The sequence below is a fragment of the Macaca nemestrina genome, chromosome 8 (assembly GCF_043159975.1).
Source record: "Macaca nemestrina isolate mMacNem1 chromosome 8, mMacNem.hap1, whole genome shotgun sequence".
In the NCBI taxonomy this organism is placed as follows: Eukaryota; Metazoa; Chordata; class Mammalia; order Primates; family Cercopithecidae; genus Macaca; species Macaca nemestrina.
The window spans coordinates 55,444,472-55,467,911 of record NC_092132.1 but is presented as its reverse complement, the minus strand read 5'-3'; the positions used below and the strand labels follow the sequence as shown (position 1 = coordinate 55,467,911).

Sequence of the window (23,440 nt, the reverse complement as noted above, 5' to 3'; positions counted from 1 at the left end):
AACCACGTTTCTAAATTTTCATTTGGATTGCTTTATTTCTGATGTAGCTTAGCTAGCCATGAAGCTCTGTCTTATTTACATAATTATGAGATTGATTTTTAAAATATATATATAAGAGAAATATGAGTCTTAAATTTTTCTTAAAAATTTTTTTCTAGCTGTTTGTCCACGTCTCCATGTTTCCATTTTCAAAACAAATTAGTTTTTCTTAAGACATTCTCTGCAGAAAGACAACACTGCATACTCAAATTCTTTAATTCATTTAAAGATTGTGTGATTCCAGATAAAGAACTTGTTTTTCTGGTAAGAAATAACTTACCTTAAATGAATTCCTTACTTCTCTTAAAGCAGGGAGGAGCCTGATCTGTAATATAATCTGTGGATGTAACATTCGTTAGAACACAACATGGTTTGCTTTCCACTCTTTCATTTAAAGAGTTTTTTATTAGACCTTGGCCATATATTTGGAGAGAAGGAAGAGAACTGTGATAGAGATATGGCCATGACCATCTAGTTTTCTCAGTGGAAAACTGGATTTGATACAAAAAGACCTCAACTCTGAGCCAACCCAAACCTGTAGTACACTGGGGGATAAAAACACAGAAAAGAGCCAGGCGTGGTGCCTCACGCCTGTAATCCCAGCACTTCGGGAGACTGAGGCGGGTGGATCACGAAGTCAAGATATCAAGACCATCCTGGCCAACATGGTAAAACCCCGTCTCTACTGAAGTACAAAAATACAAAAATTTGCTGGGCGTGGTGATGCGTGCCTGTAGTCCCACCTACTTGGGAGGCTGAGACAGGAGAATCACTTGAACCCAGGAGGTGGAGGTTGCAGTGAGCCAAGATCGCGCCACTGCACTCCAGCCTGGACGGAGCAAGACTCTGTCTCAAAAAAGAGAAAACAAGCAAACAAACAAAAAAACACAAAGAAAAGAGTTCAGAATGGGGCTTACCTGGTTTAGATGTTTAAGTTAGTAAATCCCATGTTTTATGCCTAAAGGCTCAACAGGAAGGAACATAATTAAATATGTTATGATATAAAACAATAGTGTAACTATTTGGAAATTATTAAAATAAGATTTTAAGAGAATATTAATAAAAGCCAAATTTTGAAAGTATGTATATATATATCCAGTATATGTTTATATGGGTACATATATGTATATTACAGAAGGAAATATACAAAAGTATTAACAGTTGTTACATTTAGCAGTATGATTCTTATATCTCTAATTTTCTTTTATTCTTTCTTTCTTTCTTTTTTTCTTTTTTTAAAGAGTCTTGCTCTGTCATCCAGGTTGGAGTGCAGTCACGCCATCTCAGCTCACTGCAACCTTTGCCTCTCATGTTCAAGCAATTCTTGTGCCTCAGCCTCCCAAGTAACTGGGACTACAGGCGTGCACCACCACGCCTGGCTAATTTCGTATTTTTTTGTATAGATGGGATTTCACCATGTTGGCCAGGCTGGTCTCGAACTCCTGACCTCCAGTGATCCACCCACCCTGGCCTCCCAAAGTGCTGGAATTACAGGTATGAGCCACCACATCTGGACTCATTTCCTTTTTTTTACAGAAATATATGCCCTTTTTCTTAATTTCCTGTAATAACCATCTATTACTTCTAAAGTAGAAATTTAAATATATGTTAATGGAAGAGGGTTATTAGCTTAAACATGTTTGAAAATTATAGAGAATAAATGTTTTTGTTTTGTTTTTTGTTTTGTTTTTTTGAGACGGAGTCTCACTCTGTCGCCCAGGCTGGAGTGCAGTGGCCAGATCTCAGCTCACTGCAAGCTCCGCCTCCTGGGTTCACGCCAGAGAATAAATGTTTTAAAAACATTCCAGGCTGGGCATGGTGGCTCACGCCTGTAATCCCAGCACTTTGGGAGGCCGAGGCAGGTGGATCACAAGGTCAAGAGATCGAGACCATCCTGGCCAACATGGTGAAACTCTGTCTCTACTAAAAGTACAAAAATTAGCTGGGTGTGGTGGCACACGCCTGTAGTCCCAGCTACTTGGGAGGCTGAGGCAGGAGAATTGCTTGAACCTGGGAGGCGGAGGTTGCAGTGAGCAGAGATCATGCCATAGCACTCCAGCCTGGCAACAGAGCAAGACTCTGTCTCAAAAGAAAAAACAACAACAACAACAACAACAACAACAAAAAAAACAAAAAACCTCTCCAGATATTTGATAAAGCCACAATGTCTCTTCCTAATAAAATTCATTTTTCAAGAATTACTAAACTGGCCAGGTCAGTGGCTCACACCTGTAATCCCAATGCTTTGGGAGGCCAAGGCAGGAGGATTATTTGAGGCCAAGCGTTCTAACCAGCGTGGGTAATGCAGTGAGACTCTGTTTCTACGAACATTTTTTTTTTTTTTAATCAGCCAGGCATGTTGACATGTGCCTATAGTCCTAGTTACTCAAGAGGCTGAGGCAGGAGGATCACTTGAGCCTAGGAGTTTGTGAGGCTACTGTGTAGCCCAGGCAACAGGGTAAGACCCTGTCTCAAAAAAACAAACAAAAACAAACAAACAAAAAAACAAGACAATAAAAAACAAACAATCCAATAATGGGCAAAAGATGTGAATACCCACTTCACTAAAGAAGATATATGAATTGCAAATAAGCACATAAAAAGATGCTCGGTCAGGCGCAGTGGCTCACGTCTGTAATCCCAGCACTTTGGGAGGCCAAGGCGGGCGAATCACGAGCTCAGGAGTTTGAGACCAGCCTGGCCAACATGGTGAAACCCCATCTCTACTAAAAATACAAAAAAGTACCTGGGTGTAGTGGCGGACACCTGTAATCCCAGCTACTGGGGAGGCTGAGGCAGGAGAATTGCTGGAACCCTGGAGGTGGAGATTGCACTGAGCCAAGATCGTGCCACTGCACTCCAGCCTAGGCGACAGAGTGAGATCCATCTCAAAAACAAAACAAAACAAAAAGATGCTCAACAGTATTAATAATTCATGAAAAGCAAATTAAAACCACAATAAGATGTCACCACATATCACCAGAATGTCTAAAATCAAAAGACTGACTAGCATTAGGTGTTGGCGAAGATACTGAGTGACTGAAACTATCAAGCATTGTTGGTGAGGATGGAAAATGATACTGGCACTTTGGAAAAGAGTCTGGAATTTCTTATAATGGTAAACATACTCTTGGCTGATAACTCAGCATTCCCACCCTTAGGCATTTCCTCAAATAAAACAACATATATATTTACCCAAAGACCTGTATACAAATGTTTAGTTTTTAAAATTTGTATTTATGAGCCCCAAACTGGAAACAACTCCAATGTCCTTTAACTGGTAAATGGGTTGTGGCAGTTCATACAATGGAATTCTACCTCATAATAAAAAGGAGGGCATTCCTGGAAAAAAGGATGCCTGGCACAAAGGCTCAAGACAAGAAATAGCTTGGTGTATTGATGTAACTACTAGGATTTCAGGATTGCTGGAAGGTTGTGTAAGGGGTAAGCCATAGTTAAAACAGACTACATACATTGTAGAGTATGCTAAGACATAGGGCTTGTATTCTTGGTGAAGGGCATAACTTCTACAATGGGATTTGGGCAGAATAAGATAAACAGGCAGACACTGAGATGAACAGAAAAGAAAATATTTGTTCAACGAGCATGAGTTAGCATATTGTCAAGGAATCCTAACCTGCACAGGTAGGCTAGGAAGTCAAAGACAGGGAAGGGAACAGTGGCATCCTTCCTAATTTTCCAGAAAGTATAATTTACAGATATACGACAGGTAAGCTCTACATGTGTTTCTATGTAATTTCTGCATGCTTGCATTAGATTTACAGTTTCTCTTTCAATGTTCAAGTTAACACATTATTAAAATCAGAGTAGTGACTATATGGACACTATTAGAAATTCAACACTTTCCAAGTAATCAAAAGACTATTGAGGGAAAAAGAACATAATATTTTCTTCTGTCGATAGAGTTAACAGGGCAAGTGCAGTGGCTCACGCCTGTAATCCTAGCACTTTGGGAAGCCAAGGTGGGCAGATCACTTGAGGTCAGGAGTTCGAGACCAGCCTGGCCAACATGGTGAAACCCCATCTCCACTAAAAGTACAAAAATTAGCTGGGCATGATGGCATGCGCCTGTAATCCCAGTTATTTGGGAGGCTGAGGCAGGAGAATTACTTGACCCCCAAGAGGCGGAGGTTGCAGTGAGCTGAGATTGCACCACTGCATTCCAGCCTGGGTGACACAGCGAGACTCTGTCTCAAGATAAAAATAAAATATAGTTAATAAAGTTTTAACGCTATTTTACTCCAGGTTTTGGCAATAAAATATATCTTCATAAGATGAAGCTAAGAAGCATAACGCATTTCTATGTAAATGAATTACACAGAGTTTATAGGCCACCATTCAATTTAAGAAATTTGTTGAACAAATAAAGCCCATTAGGATGGGTTGGCCATAGCTATAGGAGTGTCCCAGATAGAAATCTAAAATAGGAAGTAGCTGGATCATGCTCATCAGGGAAAAGCTGGAACTAAAGAAGCAGAGGAGCTAGGGGAAGCAGCCATCAGAGCTGTTCCCAGAAAGACAAGTTATAGTAATGGAGACTTCTTGCTACATGTTGCCTTTACACCAAGTTTCCCTGGCAGTCCTGCGTGCTCTGCATCATGTGAACGGAGTAACCAGACGGCCATGCTGGAAGGAAAGAATGCATATCTAAAGGAATGAATAAGTAGGGGACTGAAGAGAGAGTGTAAGACAATGGATCAGTTCCAATGGGCTATACCACTTCTCTAAGAATATTTAACTAACTGGACTCATGTAACTTGTGGCTGTGACATGTATGTCTAAACTTAGCTCAAGCATGGCTTTGTCCACCTAGTGTCCCAATTCTGGTAACTAGGTTTCTATTGCAAGCCAAAACTCCTGTGTCCACTTTCACTTAATTCAGATTTAAAAATAGGTCTGCTTTGTTCCATGTGTCAGTGTCAAATGTATTGGTTTTCCTAACAGTTCAGTCTATTTAGAACTTTCTTGGCTTTTGCTAGTCCTACTCTCATGGAATGGAATTCTGACTCTGAGTAATGAATAATTAAATGTAAATGATTCTGCTAAAGTGGTTTCACTGGCTGTAACTAGATGCCAAATAATAATAAAGGTATTAAGTATTATGCATACCAGTAGTGATTTCAAGTTCAAAGTTCTGGCTTGATCCTTTTGGAAAAAAAATAATTTTACTGTGCCCGAGGAATGATGGTCATTTAGAAACCACATAATATTAGACTAAACTGAGCCAACTATTTCAAGGGGGTGAGAAACAAAAAATTCTTTACTTATCACCTTTGTATCCATGATACAAGTAAATGTTATTATAATTAATAGGAAATGATTAATAAATCCAATCAGAACTCCTAAGAAACAATAATATAATGAAAGATTAGAAAGACTTGCAAATATTTAATAAATAAGTGAATTGTAGGTTAACATATCAACACAAGCTGATATTAGAAAGACCTCTTCCTCCCAATACAAACACATGGATCAAATATAATAATGGAAGATTTGGTTGTAATGTCAAGCTTGAAATTGACAGGAAAATCTCCAAACTAAATTCCCTGCATACAACCATGAAATGGAAGAAGTTCAGCCACTGACCCTGCCTAGAAAACTGCAAGTAAGCTTTGCCCCCTGTCTAAAATATTGGGTGGAAAAGAAGTCACCCACTGGAAGCCAGCACCTCTGCCTGCGGGTAACTGTGGAACAATCCTAAACTGAGATGTTTGCATTGTAACTGGTCCAGGTATGGCGAAATCCATCAGCCTAGGCAGGGGCAAATGTAAAACTACCCTATGGTTCAGATTCCATATCCTGAGTACATAACAAGAACGCCCAAATCAAACCCCTGCTGGAGAATTTACAGTTGGAGATTATAATCTGCTTCAGGAAATGAATGAATCACTGTAAGACAGTATTAGCCAGACACAACAAATAGGAAAATCCGTAAGCCAAGGAAGAGAAAGAAGGATATAGTTTAGTTGTAAAGATACTTTGACATAAATATTTGTAAGGAAGGAAAGAATACAATGACAATGAAAGAACAAGGCTGTATGGTAAGAGTAGGCAGATTTGTACAGGAGCCAAATAGAATCCTCCTGCAAATAAAATATATACTCATGAGAAAAAAAAATACTTAAATGGATAGAGTTCAAATCTCTTTTCTTTCATTAGTTTATCTACAGCTCTGGTGGTCTTTTGTTACTTAACTCTGGAGATTAACTCTTACATACATGTTTTTTTAAACAGGAAAGACTGATTTCCCCTGCTACCCTGGAATTGCACATAGAAGACTAGATATGCTTTACACCCTTCTTTGGAAATTGATTGCTAACTCTAATTTTGAGCGCTGGATGCCACACTAAATTTCCAGCATACTTGGCAAGAGTTTTCATTTAATTCTATTAAATTAACATAGAAATACACACAAGCACATTTCTTAGCACTCTCCCAAAAAGACACACTTTTCAGACATTCTAGTTATAGTAAAGTAACAGGTAATTAGTTAATCAAATCATCATTTTAACTGTGTTATGACTGGTACATATTCTAAAACAAAATTTTAAAAATAATTTACATTTATAATTAAAGCTATGATTTCTGGTACTTATAAAATCTGTTTTTAGTCTCAGAACAAGGAAAAATATGGATATTCTAGTAATACTATGTAATTGATAATATCACTATTACATAAATGACAATTATCTTATTTTTAAAAGAGTTTCGCAATTTACCTTAAAATGCCAAGTTAATAATTACTCTCCTACCACAGAAACGTATCAAGAATAAATTATATAATGGTGGAAATTCATGTTTTCTTTGCAAATAACCTTATATTTGGTATATTTGGCATTACAGTTGTTTCCTTCAATTCTATAAAGAATAAATGCAAAATTGTAGTGGATGTTCAACAGGAATGAGAGTCTTCCAATAAGTCACTGTTACTTGTTAAATACCTCTTGTGACTAATATCCAAATCAAGAAGCCGTGTAACAATGAATATACATACTATACATATGCAAGAACTGCTAGGTCAGACAAACTTTGACTGGGGAGACTAGTCTTTTAAAATTAAAAGAGAATAAAGGGCAAAATAGCAAAAATATACTTAAATGGAAAAAAATCATATCAGTGTCTTTATAAAAGGCATCCTATTCAGTGGCATAAATTTAAATTCTGAAGGCTCTGGGGTGAAATGTGGAAAATGGGTCCCTTTCCAAATATAAGTTTGCATCTTAAAATTTTCCCTGATTTAAAGGACAAATTAGCACTGAAGAAGATGATTAGGTAAAAAGAACATCAAAAATACAAAGAACAGTTGTATTCTTTTTTTTTTTTTTTTTTGAGACGGAGTCTCGCTCTGTCTCCCAGGCTGGAGTGCAGTGGCGCAATCTCAGCTCACTGCAACCTCCACTTCCCAGGTTTAAGTGATTCTCCTGCCTCAGCCTCCTGAGTAGCTGGGATTATAGGCATGTGCCAACATGCCCGGCTAATTTTTGTATTTTTAGCAGAGACAGAGTTTCACCATGTTGGCCAGGCTAGTCTCAAACTCCTGGCCTCAAGTCATCCACCCAACTTGGCCTCCCAAAGTGCTCAAAGTGCTGAGATTACAGGCATGAGCCACCGTGCCCGGCCAAGTTGTATTTATTCTAACGTTTTTTTAAAAAAGATAAAACAGATTAAGGGAAGGTAATGTACTTTGCAAAATACTGATTAGATAGGTTTATACAGCACCAACCATACAGCAATATTTAAATCAAACTCTGATTAAAATAAAATGAAAATAATCAATTTTCCAATGGTGAATATTCTTAATAACTTTGCTAATAAAGGCTGAGAGACTGAATATGCAAATGGACAATGGCCAAAACATATATAAAAATCAAACTTTGACCAACAACCTTTAAAAAACCTGTCCAGGGAAGCAAGCCCCTTATCTACAATAAACAGTCCAGAAAGTCAGTCTGATATAAGTCAGAATTGCAGGAAGCCAGGTTGCTCTCTCTAGTGAAAATCCAGGAAGCTAAACAAAACCAAATCGTTAGGACTTGATTAATAACTGACAGCTTCCCTAATTGTCCACACTTCCAATGTAGAATCAACTAGAGAAAGCCGAATATGCACCCTAATCAATCACATAGATGCTTTGCTTCTGGTGTTTGCCTGTATCCAGCACCCCCATGCCAACAGTCTCTGATCAGGGCATCCCAGAAGCTTGTCCACTCTTTTGCCTGCTTCTGAGTGTCTGCCAAAATGCCAGTGAAAATGGCTGACTCCCTTGCTATAGCAAGCTCAGAATAGCCTTTACTTTTCTCATTTAATTGGTCATTTATTTCCACAAACGCATGTAAACAGAAGGTATTACTAAAGTTAGTATTTCATAAAAAGTTGACAATCATTTAGCCTTATCATGAATCACGCAATGTATTAAATGTTTTTGTACGAGTTATCTAATTTAATTTCATAATAAATATAAAAATTGTTACTGAAATTGATATATTACTATATTCATTTTACAGATGAGGGTATTGAGGCAGAGAATTGAATAACTTGTTTAATACTGAGATAAGGGTCAGCGCAGTGGCTCACATCTGTTGTAATCCCAGGCCTTTGGGAGGCTGAGGCAGGAGGACTGCTTGAGTCTAGGAATTTGAGACCAGCCTGGGCAACACAGTAAGACCCTGTCGCTATAGAAAAATGAATCAAATAAATAAATAAAATTATAGAAAAAATACTGAGGTTATAAGTAGTAAATCAAGGGTTAAAATCAAGATAATTTGATTCCAAAGGGGACAGCTCTTAACTACTGTAGCAAATTGTACTTGAAATATGGAGATAGGTGCATGTTTTAATTGCTTTCAGAAGAAAATAAAAGCCACAAAATTAACATTTTATTGCATTTCAAGCTCATATGTGGTCACAAAGTACTATATAATAGTAGAGGAAAAAAAATTGGAATTCATTTATATCAACCTCTTTCTTTTATAAATAACCTAAGTGACACTGAGAGGAGTGAAGTACTTTGATCAGTATTATATATCTATTTAAACAGACAACATGAGATTAAAGCCCAGATCTTCTGACAGCCCAGATATCCAGCAGGCTTCACGGGGTACAGAACATTTGCCTGGTGAGATATATAATTCTTCAAAAAACTTTATGCAAGTGTGTAATGCTAGCACATTCCAAACATATTACATAACATGCATAAACACTTATCTTTCATGGAAATAATGAATTAATGTTATTTGAGAGGTCACTGAAATTCAGCAAGTATTTATTGAGTGCCCAATCATGTTCGGTATTGTTCTAGATACTTAAGTTTCATCAGTGAACAAAATGAAAAATACCTGATCGTATTTGTTTACATTCTAGTGGGTGGAAACAAACATTACACAATAGGTACAAGAAGTGGGCAGATTCTATGTTAGACACCGATAAGTGCTATGATAAAAAGAAAGTACAGCAGAGTGAGCTTGGGAGTACCATTTTGGGGCCTGGAGGGCAGGTCAGTCTCATTGAGAAGGTGAGGTAGTTAGCTATGCATATAGGAAAGGAAAGTGTCCCAGGCAGAAGGAACAGCCAATGCAAAATTCTAAGGAGCAAGTTCTCTTCCTTAGAATATCAGGTTGAAAATCGTCGACAAAGTGGTTCAATGCTCTAATTTGTTTTGCCCAATTCAATCAATTGTGCAGAAACTGCAGGTGACTTTTTTATTAATGTTTTGAATCATGGGACTGAGGTCCCTTCACTAGATTTTCAATTTATTTGGTAGTGGTGGGAGTTGGAAGGAAGAGCGTCAAAAGGGGAAGAGGTGGTGCCTGGGCATTGATGTTTTTAAAAGCTCCTTGGGTGATTCTAATACGCAGTCATGGTTGAGAACCACTATTCCAGTATAGGTGAGAAAGAGAAGGGTGTTGTTTTTGTTTGTTTGTTTGTTTTTCATTCCTGTTCTTAGTAGTCTGCTCAATATGCTCACCAGGCTTGCTGCTCCAGTTGTCACCATCTGGAACTTCAAAACCACAAATCGCCTTCACAGAAATCCTAGGACCTCACATCAACCCCACTGGAGGTGAAACATAGGAGAGGTCATATTTCTCCTTTTTGGCTCCACTTGTGAGTTCCCCATAACACCAACAAACAAGACTGTGTATGGGTGTGAGACGACTGAAAAAGTTGTTAGAGAATGAGAATGTAAGAGGAACAGAGAGAAGATGGTAGCAACATGGTTGGCATAAAGTGCCTAGCAAAAAGTTTTAAGAACAAGTCTCTCTAATATTCAATTTTAAATCTGGCACTGTGGTGATAGAAAATATCTCATCTCCTCAAATCTTCAGTAGAGTCATTTCATTTACGTGTGTTTGGCACATTTTTGGCATACAGTAAGTGCCTGTTAGATGAAAGAACAAATGAACTCAAGGGGGCTGAATGCAAAAAGCAACAGGCCCCCAAGCCATCCCTTTCCATTCCCTCCAATGTTGTTTCCCAGAGGCAATCACATTAATCTCATTGTTTTTAGTTACCCTATCTGTAAACAATCTGCTCATGCTGTGAATTTTTGATGTCTCAATCTTAGATGTTGCATACTCACTTCCTGCCAAGATAGATAAAGATTTAACTACATTAAGCCACCACAAATTTTCCCTACTCATAACAGCTAATAAATTATATCACTAGTTAGCATTCCACTTATTACATTTGCAATTTTATATAATATAACTAAGCTCACAGTTCTTGCTTCAACATAAACAATATCTCTTCACTTTCCCAGATAAGAATTTTGTATCCCTTACCCTTGTCTTCATCTCTGGTTCCTTTATCACACTATCATGCTTCACATTTACAACCTGTTCTGTAACTATAGTTAAACAATTCTTGCTTTGCCTACAGGTGGACTGTATTTTTGAAAATCAGTAAAGGATATTTATGCCACATCTGTGTAAACAGTATTCACTGTCCGGGAAAGTTACCTTCTATGTCTCTACTTGTTTTTTTGGTATAGCTTCTTGTCATATACCCCACTCAACTAAATTATAAATTGCCTTTTTACTTTGTCTTGAATTGTCTTCCTTTATGGCATCATTAGACTAGGTTCTTCCAACATTTCCAGAATACTAGCAAATCCAGGAATTCCTTTTTTTTCTACAGGCAGTTCTTACAGTGCTGAAGTCTTTCAATCTGTATAGGCAGGCTTCCTGTTGCGTAACTATCCTGGAAGTTGCATTCATTGCATTTCTGAATTTGTTACACTGTTTCACAGACCCAATCCACTCCATTTCCTTCAACAAGTCCCTTGTTTGCTTGGCCTGTATTCTCAAGAAACATCCTAAAAAAGAATATTAGTGAGGTAAAGCTTTCTCAAAAGTTTGTGTTTCATTTTCTTTTTCATTCTGTCCACATATTTTATCAATAGTTTGGCATGGTATAGAATTCCAAGTTCAGGAGGCATGGTGGCTCACACCTGTAATCTCAATATTTTGGGAGGCCAAGGACGGAGGATGGCTTGAACCCAGGAGCTCAAGACCAGCCTGCACAACACAGTGAGACCCTGTCTCTAATTTTTTTTTTTTTTTTTTTAAGGTGGAGTTGTGCTCGTGTCTCCCAGGCTGGAATGTAATGGTGTGATCTTGGCTCACTGCAACCTCCGTCTCCTGGGTTCAAGTGATTCTCCTGCCTCAGCCTCCCAAGCAGCTGGGATTACAGGTGCCCGCCACCATGCTCGGCTAATTTTTGTATTTTTAATAGAGATGGGGTTTCACCACGTTCACCAGGCTGGTCTCGAACTCCTGACCTCAGGTAATCCACCCGCCTCGGCCTCCCAAAGTGCTGGGATTACAGGTGTGAGCCACCATGCCTGGCCCTGTCCCTATAAAAAATAAAAAAATTAGCTGGCATGGTGGCTCACACCTATAGTCCCAGCTACTCAGAAGGCAGAGAGAGAGGGAGGATCACTTAAACCCAGGAGGTCAAGGCTTTAGTGAGCCATGACTGGGCTGTTGTACACCAGCCTGGGCAACAGAGTGAGACCCTGTGTGGACAAAACAAAACAAAACCAAAAAAACAAAACAAAACAAAAAAATGGAATTCTAAGTTTAAAGTCATCTCTCCTAGGAACTTTTAGAGTTTCTTGTATCTTAATACTCACTCAAAAGTTTGTTGCCAGCCTGATTCTCATTCCTTTACGGAGTACTTGAACTTTCTCCCTGGAAGCTTTTAGAATCCTCTCTTCATCCTTGCTATCCTTAAATTTCATGATATATCTATGTATATACATATTTTTCTTTTTTCTGTTCAGTACTCAGTAGGTCTTCTACATTTGCAGAATCATGTCTCCCTTTAGTTCTGAAACTTTTTTCTTATTGAGCAAGTTTCATCCAACCACTTTCTCTTTTCCTATTTTTCTGATGTTGAAAATGTACATTCTTAGGATTTATCTTTTCTTTCTCTGTTGTTCTCTACTTTTCCTCTTTTCTTTAATCTTGTAGTAATGCAAATTGAGCCTACCAACTGACCTTACAGACTATGAGACAGAGAAATAAATCTCTCATGACTTATGTTTATTCCCTCCATTTAGTTAAAAGGTTTATCCAACATCAGCCCTGCTGGGTTTAGTGGGTGAGTGCTACCTATGATTGTGAGTATTCACTCCTACTACAAGTCAAGATTCATTCTCAGTGCTGTGTATACAGCAGTGAACAAAGAAAAAAATTCCTGACTTCTTGAACTGACTTTGTAGTAGAGGGACACAGACAATAAAAAAATTAAAACGTTGCATGTCTAGTATAATTCTGGAGTCAGCAGCTGTAGCTGCAGCTTTCTGATTTTGTAGGCAGCTTTTTGTTCAGAGACAGGCAGCAGCTTCTTTGGTGGCTTGCTCTTATAGTATGACTCTAGGAATTTTTCTCAGAGTTCTACGTTTCTTCAGCCCTCCTATGATTCAGTAAAATATGTAATACTTGTTGAGAAATTCTTTTTATCCTTAAATTATAGAGCACATAGAGTGATTTCTATGAATTCTATTCTCTGTAACTGAACCTGAACCTGACTGCTACAGTAGTCACAAAAATAAATTGTACTTTTCAGCAAGAAGCCTCCTTGGTATTTTTCTGTCTGTCCTCTGAGACCAAACTGTAGGGGCAAAGCTCATTTAAGTTCCCAGCACAGGCCCTGACCTCAATTTTGTATGGACTCAGGGAAGCTTTCCTACTATTTGCCATCTAGACAGATAATTTAGCTGATGAGAATTCCAAGCTGACAGCTAAACGGAATACTGTACCAAAAAGTATCAATGAGCAATCTGGGAGGCTGGGGCAGGCGGATCACGAGGTCAGGAGATCGAGACCATCTTGGCTAACACAGAGAAACCCCGTCTCTACTAAAACTACAAAAAATTAGCTGGGCGTGGTGGCGCACGCCTGTAGTCCCAGCTACTTAGGAGGCTGAGGCAGGAGAATGGTGTGAACCCGGGAGGCGGAGCTTGCAATGAGCCTAGATCGCGCCACTGCATTCCAGTCTGGGCGACAGAGCCAGACTCCATCTCAAAAAAAAAAAAAAAAAAAAAAAAAAGTATCAATGGGCTTGAGGATTATAAATCTGAAAGGCATATGAGCTTCCCAGAGCTTCAGGTTAATAAAGGAGAAATATACAAATGTAACCAGGTTAAGCCTAAAATTTGATATACCCACTTTACCATTTGATCTGAAAATACTGCAAGAACACTCAAAATGAAAATGAAGACATCAAGCAAAAATTTATATATGCTACTTATAAACATTCTGAAAGTGTCAGATATTACGTTTACTAGAACCCGCTGAGTTTTACACTGTCAAATTACGGCCTTTTATGACATGGGCCGTTGACAGATTTGCCTAGAATTTATGAAATACAACAGTTTATCCTGAATAGTTTACATTAGATTTGTTTTTGAAAAATGCATAAACATACCATCTTAGTCACCTCAGGCTGCCATAACAAAATACCCTAGACTGTGCAGCTTAAACAACAGGAATTTATTTACTCACGGTTCTGGAAGCTGGGAAATCCAAGATCAAGGATTGGTTGATTGCCAGCCAATTTGGTTCCTGGTGCGTGCTCTGTTCCAAGAAATGGTCAGTTTGTCCATTTCTTGGAGAGCCAGAGAGAGTGAGCGCTGGTGTTTCTTCATCTTCCTATATGGCACCAACCCTATCAGATTAGGACCCCACCCTTATAGCCTCGTTTAACCTAATTATCACCTTATAGGCCCCATCTGCAATACAGTCGACACTGGGGACTAGGGCGTCAACGTAAGAATTTTGAAGTAGACACAGTTTAGTGCTCAGCACATACTTTCCAGAATTTTGCTTTTAGAAAATGTACAAACATTTTATAATATTGATAATCGTAAAAATTAACCTTTATTTAGTGATTAACATGAGCCAGGTACTATGATGTCTTATAAATGTTTTCTTATTTAATCTTTACAACCAATGAGATAAATTCTATTATCCTCATTTTACAGACGACGAACTGATGCACAGAGGTGCTAAGTAACTTAACCAAGATCACATGGCTAGTACAGTAAAGATTCCAACACAGAGGATCCTCTTAGCTACTATGCTATAATTTAACGTATAAAATGCTCTTACATCATATATCAGTAAGAAGAGTTGTACAGTAAGGATTTTACAACAGGTGACACTGGAGACTGAGAAGGTACCATGAACTGCCTCAGTTGAGTGTGTGAGATAAGCCCTACTGTAAATATACTACTGTGGGCACTGAAAGGAGGACTCAGTTCCTATCATGTAGGTATTGGGAGTTTTAGCTTATATACCAATTTGCACTCTCACCAACAGGATCTGAGTTGTTTCTCTACAATCTCACCAACTCTGGGTTTTATATTTAAATAAGACCTTACCTACAACTTCAAAATAAAAATATGAAAATACCGATATAACCCATCTGCTGTAAGAATAATCCTCTATGTAGTCATTGTGGCCTGTTTTAATCATGTCATTATGAAGTGCAAACCACGACAACAAATTCACAAGGTGAAATGCAAAGCTAAGATTAAGGCTAAAATTTGATATGCTCGCTTTATTATTTAACCTGAAAATACTGCAAGAACACTCAAAATGAAAAAGACATAACGGAACAATTTATACAAAGGTCTTATAAACACTCTGTAAGTGTCAGATATTATTTAAATTATCTGGATTGGGGAGAAGGCAAAGCAAGATGGCCAGATAGAAGCCTCCACCAATCTTCCTTCCTGCAGGAACACCAAATTGAACAACTACCCCTACAAAAAAGTACTGTCATGAGAAACAAAAATCATGTGAGCGATCACAGTATATGTTTTGAACTTCGTATCACTGAAAGAGGCCGTGAAGAGGGTAGGAAAAACAGTCTTCCATTGCCAACACAACCCCTTCCTCATTCCCTAGCAGTGGCCCTATGGTGCCAAGAGAGAACCCATGCACTTGGAGCAGGAAGAGTGCAGTAATTGTGGAAACTGGCATGGGAACACAGTGCTCCCCTGTAACAATGGAAAACACCACCAGGCAGAACTCAGGCAGAACCCATGAAAGGGTCATCTGGACCTGCCCTAGCCAGAGGGCTCAGCCCACCCCAGTGCTCAGATTGCATTCTGGCAGACCTCATACCACAGGCTAAAGTGCTCTGGGGTCCTAAATAAAGTTGAAAGGTGGTCTAGGACATAAGGACTGCCATTCCTGGGCAAGTCCTGGTGCTGTGCTGGGTTTGCAGTCAGTGGACACGGGGGGCACGTGACCTAGTGAGACAGGGCAGCCAATTAAGAGTGCCTGCACCACCCCTCCTCATAACCCCAGGCAGCAGAACTCCAAAGAGACACCTTCCTTCTGCTTGAGGAAAGGAGAGGGAAAAATAAAGAGGACATTGTCTTGCATCTTGGACACAAGCTCAGCCACAATAGGACAGGCATCACGCAGAGTCCTGAGGCCCCCATTCCAAGCTCTAGCTCCAGGATGACATTTCTAGATATACCGTGGGCCAGAAGGGAATCTGCTGCCTTGAGGGGAAAGACCCAGTCTTGGCAAGATTCATCACCTGCTGACTAAAGAACCCTTGGGCCCTGAAAAACCTGCAGTGGTAACCAGGTAGTACTTGCTGTAGGCCTTGGGTGAGACCCAGTACTATACTAGCTTCAAGTGTGACCAAGCATATTCCCAGGTGTGGTGGCTACAAGGACAGACTATTGCTTGAGAAAAGCAGAAGGAAGAATAAAGGGGTCTCTGCCTTGCAGCTTAGGTACCAGCTCAGCCACAGTGGGGTAGAGCATCATGTGGACTCTTGGGGGTCTCAGATTCCAGGTCTTGTCTCTTAGATGGCATTTCTGGACCTGCCTTGGGCCAGAGAAAAGTCCAGTGCCCTGATGAAAGAGTCCCAGACCTGGCAGCATTTACCAAATTGACTGAAGAGCCCTTGGGCCTTGAATGAACAACAGCAGGTAGCCAGACAGTACTTGCTGCATGCCTGGGGTGGTGGTGGCCATGGGAGAGACTCCTATGCTTGTGGAAAGGGAAGGGAGAATGGGAAGAACTTCGTCTTGTGGCTTGGGTGCCAGTTCAGCCACAGTAGAATAGAATACCAGCTAGATTCCTAAGGGTTCCAACTCCAGGCTCGGGCTCCTACATGGCATCTCTGAATGCCCTCAGGACCAGGGGGATCTTACTACCCTGAAGGGAAGGATATAGCCTAGCTGGTTTTGCCACCTGTTTATTGTAGAGGCCTACGGCCTTGAATGAACCCAAGTGGTAGCCAGGCAGTGATTATTGTGGGCCATGGATGAGACCCAGTGCTGTGCTGGATTTAGGTCTCACCCAGTGCAGTAACAGTGGTGGTAGCCACAGGGGTGCTTGTGCAACACCTCCTGCAGCTCCAGGCAGCTCAGCAGAGAGAGAAAGACTCCATTTGTTTAGGAGAAAGTAAGGGAAAAGAACAAGAGGCTCTGCCTGGCAATCCAGAGAATTCTACCGGATCTTACCCAAGACAAGCAAGGCAGTAACTCTTTGAGTCTGCAAGAGCCATAGTGTTACTGAGCTTGGAATGCCCTCTAATCCAGATATAGCTGTGGTGGGAAAAAAAATTAGATCACAATTCCCAAGTCCTTTTGAATAACTGAAAAGTCTTCCCAAGAAGGGTGAGTACAAACAAGCCCAGACTGCAAAGACTACAATAAATACCTAACTCTTCAATGTCCAGACACTGACGAACATCCACAAGCATCAAGACCATCCAGGAAAACATGACCTCATCAAATGAACTAAATGAGGCACCAGTGAAAAATCCCTGTCCCACAAAGACAGAGATATTGCGACCTTTCAAAAGGAATTCAAAACAGGTGTTTTGAGAAATCTCAAAGAAATTCAAGATAACACAGAGAAGACATAGAGAAGGAATTCAAACAAAGAGACTGAAATAAGTAAAAGAAACGAAGCAGAAATTCTGGAGCTGAAAAATGCAACTGACATGCTGAAGACAGCAGAGCCACTTAACATCAGAACTGATCAAGCAGAATTAAGTGAGCTTGAAGACAGGCTATTTGAAAATACAGTCAGAGGAGACAAAAGAAAAAAGAATAAAAAACAATGAAGCACACATACAAGATCTAGAAAACAGCCTCAAAAGAGCAAATCTAAGAGTTATTACTCTTAGAGAATAGGTAGAGAGAGAAATAGGCATAGAAAGTTTATTCAAAGGTTGTGCAGGATCTGCATTTTATGCAAAAGAAAAAAAAAAGTTTATTCAAAGGGATAACAACATAGAACTTCCCAAACCCAAACTTAGAGAAAGATGTCAATATCCAAGCACAAGAAGGCTACAGAACACTCTCAGAATTAACCCAAAGAAGACTACCTCAAAGCATTTAATAATCAAACTCCCGAAGGTCAAGGATAAGGAAAGGATCCTAAAAGCAGCAAGAGAAAACAAACAAATAACATACAATGGAGTTCCCATATGTCTGGCAGCAAACTTTCCGGTGGAAACCTTCCAGGCCAGGAGACAGCAGCACGACACATTTAAAGTGCTGAAGGAAAAAAAAAAATTCTACCTTAGCATAGTACATCTAGCATAAATATCCTTCAAACATGAAGAAGAAATAAAGACCTTCACAGGCAAACAAAAGCTGAGGGATTTTATCAACACCAGACCTGTTTTACAGGAAATGCTAAATGGAGTTCTTCAATCTGAAAGAAAAGTATGCTAATGAGCAATAAGAAATCATTTGAAGGTACAAAACTAACAGGTAATAGTAAGCACAGAGAAAACACAGAATATTATAGCACTGTAATTATGGTGTGTAAACTACTAATATGTAGAAAGAGTAAAAGATGATCCAATCAAAATAATAACTACAATTTTTCAAGACATAGATATTACAACAAGATATAAATAGAAATGAAAAAGTTAAAAAGGAGGGAGACTGAATTAAAGGGTAGAGTTTTTATTAGTTTTCTTTTTGCTTGCTTGTTTATGCAATCAGTGTTAAGTTGTCATAAGTTCAAAATAATGGGTAATAAGATATTATTTGCAAGCCTTATGGTAATCTCAAATCAAAACATACAATGGACACACACACACAAAAACAAAAAGCAAGAAATTAAAACATACCACTAGAGAAGACAAGAAGGAAGGAAAGAAGGAAGAGAAGACCACAAAGGAACCAGAAAACAAAATGTCAGGGGTGAGACCTTACTTGACAATAGTAACATTGAATGTAAAAGGACTAATATCTCCAATCCAAAGACATACAGGGCTGAATGGATAAAAACAACACCCAACAATCTGTTGTCTACTAGAAACATACTTCACTTGTAAAGAAATACATAGGCTGAAAATAAAAGGATTCAAAAAGATATTCCATGAAAATGGAAACCAGAAAAGAGCAGGAATAGATATACTTCTATCAGCCAAAATAGATTTGAAGACAAAAACTACAAAAAGAGACAAAGAAGCTCATTATATAATGATAAAAAAGTCAATTTAACAAGAGGATATAATTTTAAATACATATCACTCAACACTGGAGCAATCAGGCATCTAAAGCAAATATTATTAATGCTAAAGAGAGATGGACTCCAATAGGATAATAGCTGGGGACATCTCAACACTCTACCTTCAGCACTGAATGAATCATTCAAACAGAAATTCCACAAAGAAATACTGGACTTAATCTGCATGATATAACAAATGGACCTAACAAATATTTACATAACATTTCCTTAAAACATTCAAAAATTTAAAGTATAATAATGTAAAATATCTTCTCAGACCACAGTGGAATACAATTAGAAATTAATAACAGGAGGAATTTTTGAAACTATACAAACACATGGAAATTAACAATGGCCACTGAATGGCCACTGAGTCAATGAAGAAATTAAGATGAAAACTGGAACTTTTTTTGAAACACATAATGGAAGTTCAAAATACCAAAACCTATGGAATACAGCAAAAGCAGTACTAAGAGGAAAGTTTATAGCTATATACTATTATCAAAAAAAGTAGAAAAACTTCAAATAAACTAATGATTCACTTTAAAGAACTAGAAAAGCAAAGGCAAACCAACTGCAAATTAGTAGAAGAAATAATAAAGATCAGAGGAGAGATCAACGGAATTGAAACGAGGAAAACAATAAACAAGATCAATGAAACAGAACGTTGGTTTTTGAAAAGATAAAATTGACAAATCTTTAGCCAGACTGAGAAAAAAGAGAAGACCCACATAAATAAAATCAAAGACAAAAAAGGAGACATTATAACTAATACTGCAGAAATTCAAAGCATCATTAGTGGTTACTATGAGCAACTATATCCCAATAAATTGGAAAACCTAGAAGAAATGAAAAAATTCCTAGACACATACAACCTACCAGAATTTAACCATGTAGAAATCCAAAAACTGAGCAGACCAATAACAAGTAATGAGATCAAAGCCATAATAAAAAACTCTCCCAGCAAAGAAAAGCCTGGTACCCAATGGCTTCACTGCTGAATTCTGCCAAACATATAAAGAAGAACTAATACCAATCCTACTCAAAGAATTCCGAAAAATAGAAGAGGAGGGAATATTTGCAAACTCACTCTATGAGGCCAGTATTACCCTGTTACCAAAACCAGGCAGACACATCAAAATAAATAAACAAATAAAAATAAAAAATAAACCGCAGTGAATACTGATGCAAAAATCCTCAACACGAAATACTAGCAAAGTGCATTCAACAGCACATTCAAAAGATCATTCATCATGACTAAGTGGGATTTATCCCAGATGCAAGAATGATTCATCATATGCAAAACAATGTGATACATCACATCAACAGAATGAAGGACAAACACCATATGATCATTTTAATTGATGCTGAAAAAGCATTTGATAAAATTCAACATCCCTTCAAAATAAAAACCTTAAAAAAACTGGGTATAAAACTCAACATAATAGAATCTATATACAGCAGATCCACATCTAGTATCATATTGAATGAGGAAAAATTTAAAGCGTTTCCTCTCATACCTGGGACATGACAAAGATGCCCACTTTCACCACTGTTATTCACCATAGTACCGGAAGTTCTAGCTAGAGCAATCAGACGAGAGAAATAAATAAAAGGCATCCAAATTGGAAAGGAAGAAGTCAAATTATCCTTTTCAGATGAGGTGATCTTATCTTTGGAAAAACCTAAAGACTCCACCAAAAAACTATTAGATCTTACAAACAAATTCAGTAAAGTTGCAGATAAAAAATCAACACATAAAAATCAGTAGCATTTGTACTGCCAACAGTGAACAATCTGAAAAAGAAATCGAAGAAGTAATTCCATATACAATACCTAGAAATAAAATTAACTACCCAGAAATTAACCAAAGTGAAAGATCTCTACAGTGAAAATTATAAGAAATTGATGAGAACACAAAAAAATGGAAAGATATTCCATGTTCACAAATTGGAAATATCCATATTGTTAAACTGTCCATATTATCCAAAGCAATCTACAGATTAAATGCAATCTCTATCAAAATACCTATGACATTCTTCACATAAATAGGAAAAAAAAATCCTAAAACTTATATAGAACCATAAAAGACTCAGAATAGCCAAAGCTATCCTGAGTAAAAAGAACAAAACTGGACGAATCACATTACCAGGCTTCAAATTATACTACAGAGCTACAGTGACCAAAATGACATGGTATTGGCATAAAAACAAGACATAAAGATCAGTGGAAGAGGGCCAGGCACAGTGGCTTATGCCCGTAATCCAAGCACTTTGGGAGGCTGAAGCAGGTGGAACCCTTTGTGTCCAGAATTGATGGGTTCTTGGTCTCACTGACTTCAAGAATGAAGCCGCGGACCCTCGCGGTGAGTGTTACAGTTCTTAAAGATGGTGGATCCGGAGTTTGTTCCTTCAGACATTCAGATGTGTCTGGAGCTTCTTCTTTCTGGTGGGTTCGCGGTCTCGCTATCAGGAGTGAAGCTGCAGACCTTGGCAGTGAGTGTTACAGCTCTTAAAGACAGCGCCTCTAGAGTTGTTCATTCTTCCCGGTGGGTTCCTGGTCTTGCTGGCTTCAGGAGTGAAGCTGCAGACCTTCGCAGTATCACAGCTCTTAAAGGCAGCATGGACCCAAAGAGTGAGCAGCAGTAAGATTTAGTGCAAAGAGCGAAAAAACTAAACTACCACAGTGTGGACATGGACCCCAGTGGGTTGCCACGAGTTGACTCGGGCAATCTACTTTTATTCCCTTACCTGGCCCCACCCATATCCTGCTGATTGGTCCACTTTACAGAGAGCTGATTGGACCGTTTTGACAGGGTGCTGATTGGTGCATACAATCCTCTAGCTAGACATAAAAGTTCTCCCAAGTCCCCACTAGGTTAGTTGGATAGAGTAGCAATTGGTGTATTTGCAAACCCTGAGCTAGGCACAGAATGCTGATTGGTGTATTTGTGATCCCTTAGCTATACATAAAGGTTCTCCAAGTCCTCACTAGACTCAGCAGCCCAGCTGGTTTCACCTAGTGGATCACGCATGGGTGCTGTACGCGGACCTGCCCGCCAGTCCCTAGCGGACCCTGCACTCCTCAACCCTTGAGTGGTTGATGGGACTGGGCGACATGGACCAGGGGGCGGTGCCGGTCGGGAGGCTCGGGCCGCGGGAGAGCCCACTGCGAGTGGGGGTGGGAGGCTCGGATATGGCGGGCTGCAGGTCCCCAGCCTGCCCTGCCGGGAGGCAGCTGAGACCTGGCAAGAACTCGAGCGCAGTGCTGGTGCGCTGGCACCCTCTGCAGCTGCTGGCCCGGGTGTTAAGCCCCTCACCACCCTGGGCCAGTGGTGCTGGCTGGCTGCTCCGTGTGCAGGGCCCACAGGGCCCGCCGAGCCCGTGCCCGCCAGAACTCGCACTGGCCCACGAGCACCACGCGCAGCCCCGGTTCCCTCCCGCGCCTCTCCCTCCACAGCTCCCCGCAAGCAGAAGGAGGCGGCTCCAGCCTGGGCCAGCCCAGAGAGGGGCTCCCACAGTGCCGTAGCAGGCTGAAGGGCTCCTCAAGCACTGCCAGAATGGACCCCGAGGCTGAGGAGGTGCGGAGAGCGAGGGCTGCTAGCACGTTGCCACCTCTCACCTTGATGTCAGGAGTTCGAGATCAGCTTGGCCAACAGGGTGAAACCGTTTCTACTAAAACTACAAAAATTAGCTGGGCATGGTGGCTTACACCAGTATTCCTAGCACTTTGAGCACTTTGGGAGGCTGAGGCAGGCAGATCACTTGAGGCCAGGAGTTTGAGACCAGTCTGGCCAACGTGGTGAAACCTTGTCTCTACTACAAATACTAAACTTAGCCAGGTGTGGTGGCATGCACTTGTAATCCCAGCTACTTGAGAGGCTGAGGAAGAAGAATCGCTTGAACCCGAGAGGTGGAGGTAAAAGTGGGCCAAGATCTCACCACTGCACTCCAGCCTGGGCGACAGAGGCAGACTCCATCTCAAAAACAAAAACAATGGAACAGAATAGAGAACCTAGAAACAACTCCATACATCTACAGTCATTTTTGACAAAGGTGCCAAGAACATACATTGGAGAAAGGACAGTCTCTTTAATGAATGGAGCTGGGAAAACTGGATAGCCATATGCAGAAGAATGAAACTAGACCTCTATTTCTCACCATACACAAAAATCAAATCAAAACGGATTAAAGACTTAAATCTAAGATCTGAAACTATGAAACTACTAAAAGAAAACATTGAGGAAGCTCTCTAGAACATTATGCTGGGCAAAAGAGATGTTGAGTAATACCCTAAAAGCACAGGCATTCAAAACAAAAATGGACAAATGTGATCACATCAAGTTAAAAAGCTTCTGCACAGCAAAGGAAACAATC

At 39.6% G+C, this 23,440-nt stretch overlaps 1 long non-coding RNA gene across 6 annotated transcripts in view; it reads right to left on the bottom strand.

Annotated features, from left to right (window-relative positions):
• LOC139355621 (uncharacterized) overlaps nt 1–23,440 on the bottom strand; it is a 77,012-nt gene that overhangs the window by 51,102 nt on the left and 2,470 nt on the right. For 2 of the 6 annotated variants that reach the window (XR_011606395.1, XR_011606397.1), the window contains exon 1: nt 320–8,075. The exons of 3 other annotated variants lie outside the window; for them this stretch is intronic. This is a non-coding gene — a long non-coding RNA (uncharacterized lncRNA). Of the gene's footprint in view, nt 1–319; nt 8,076–23,440 lie in introns of those variants that run through there. One more of the 6 variants, XR_011606396.1, reaches the window with a different exon arrangement.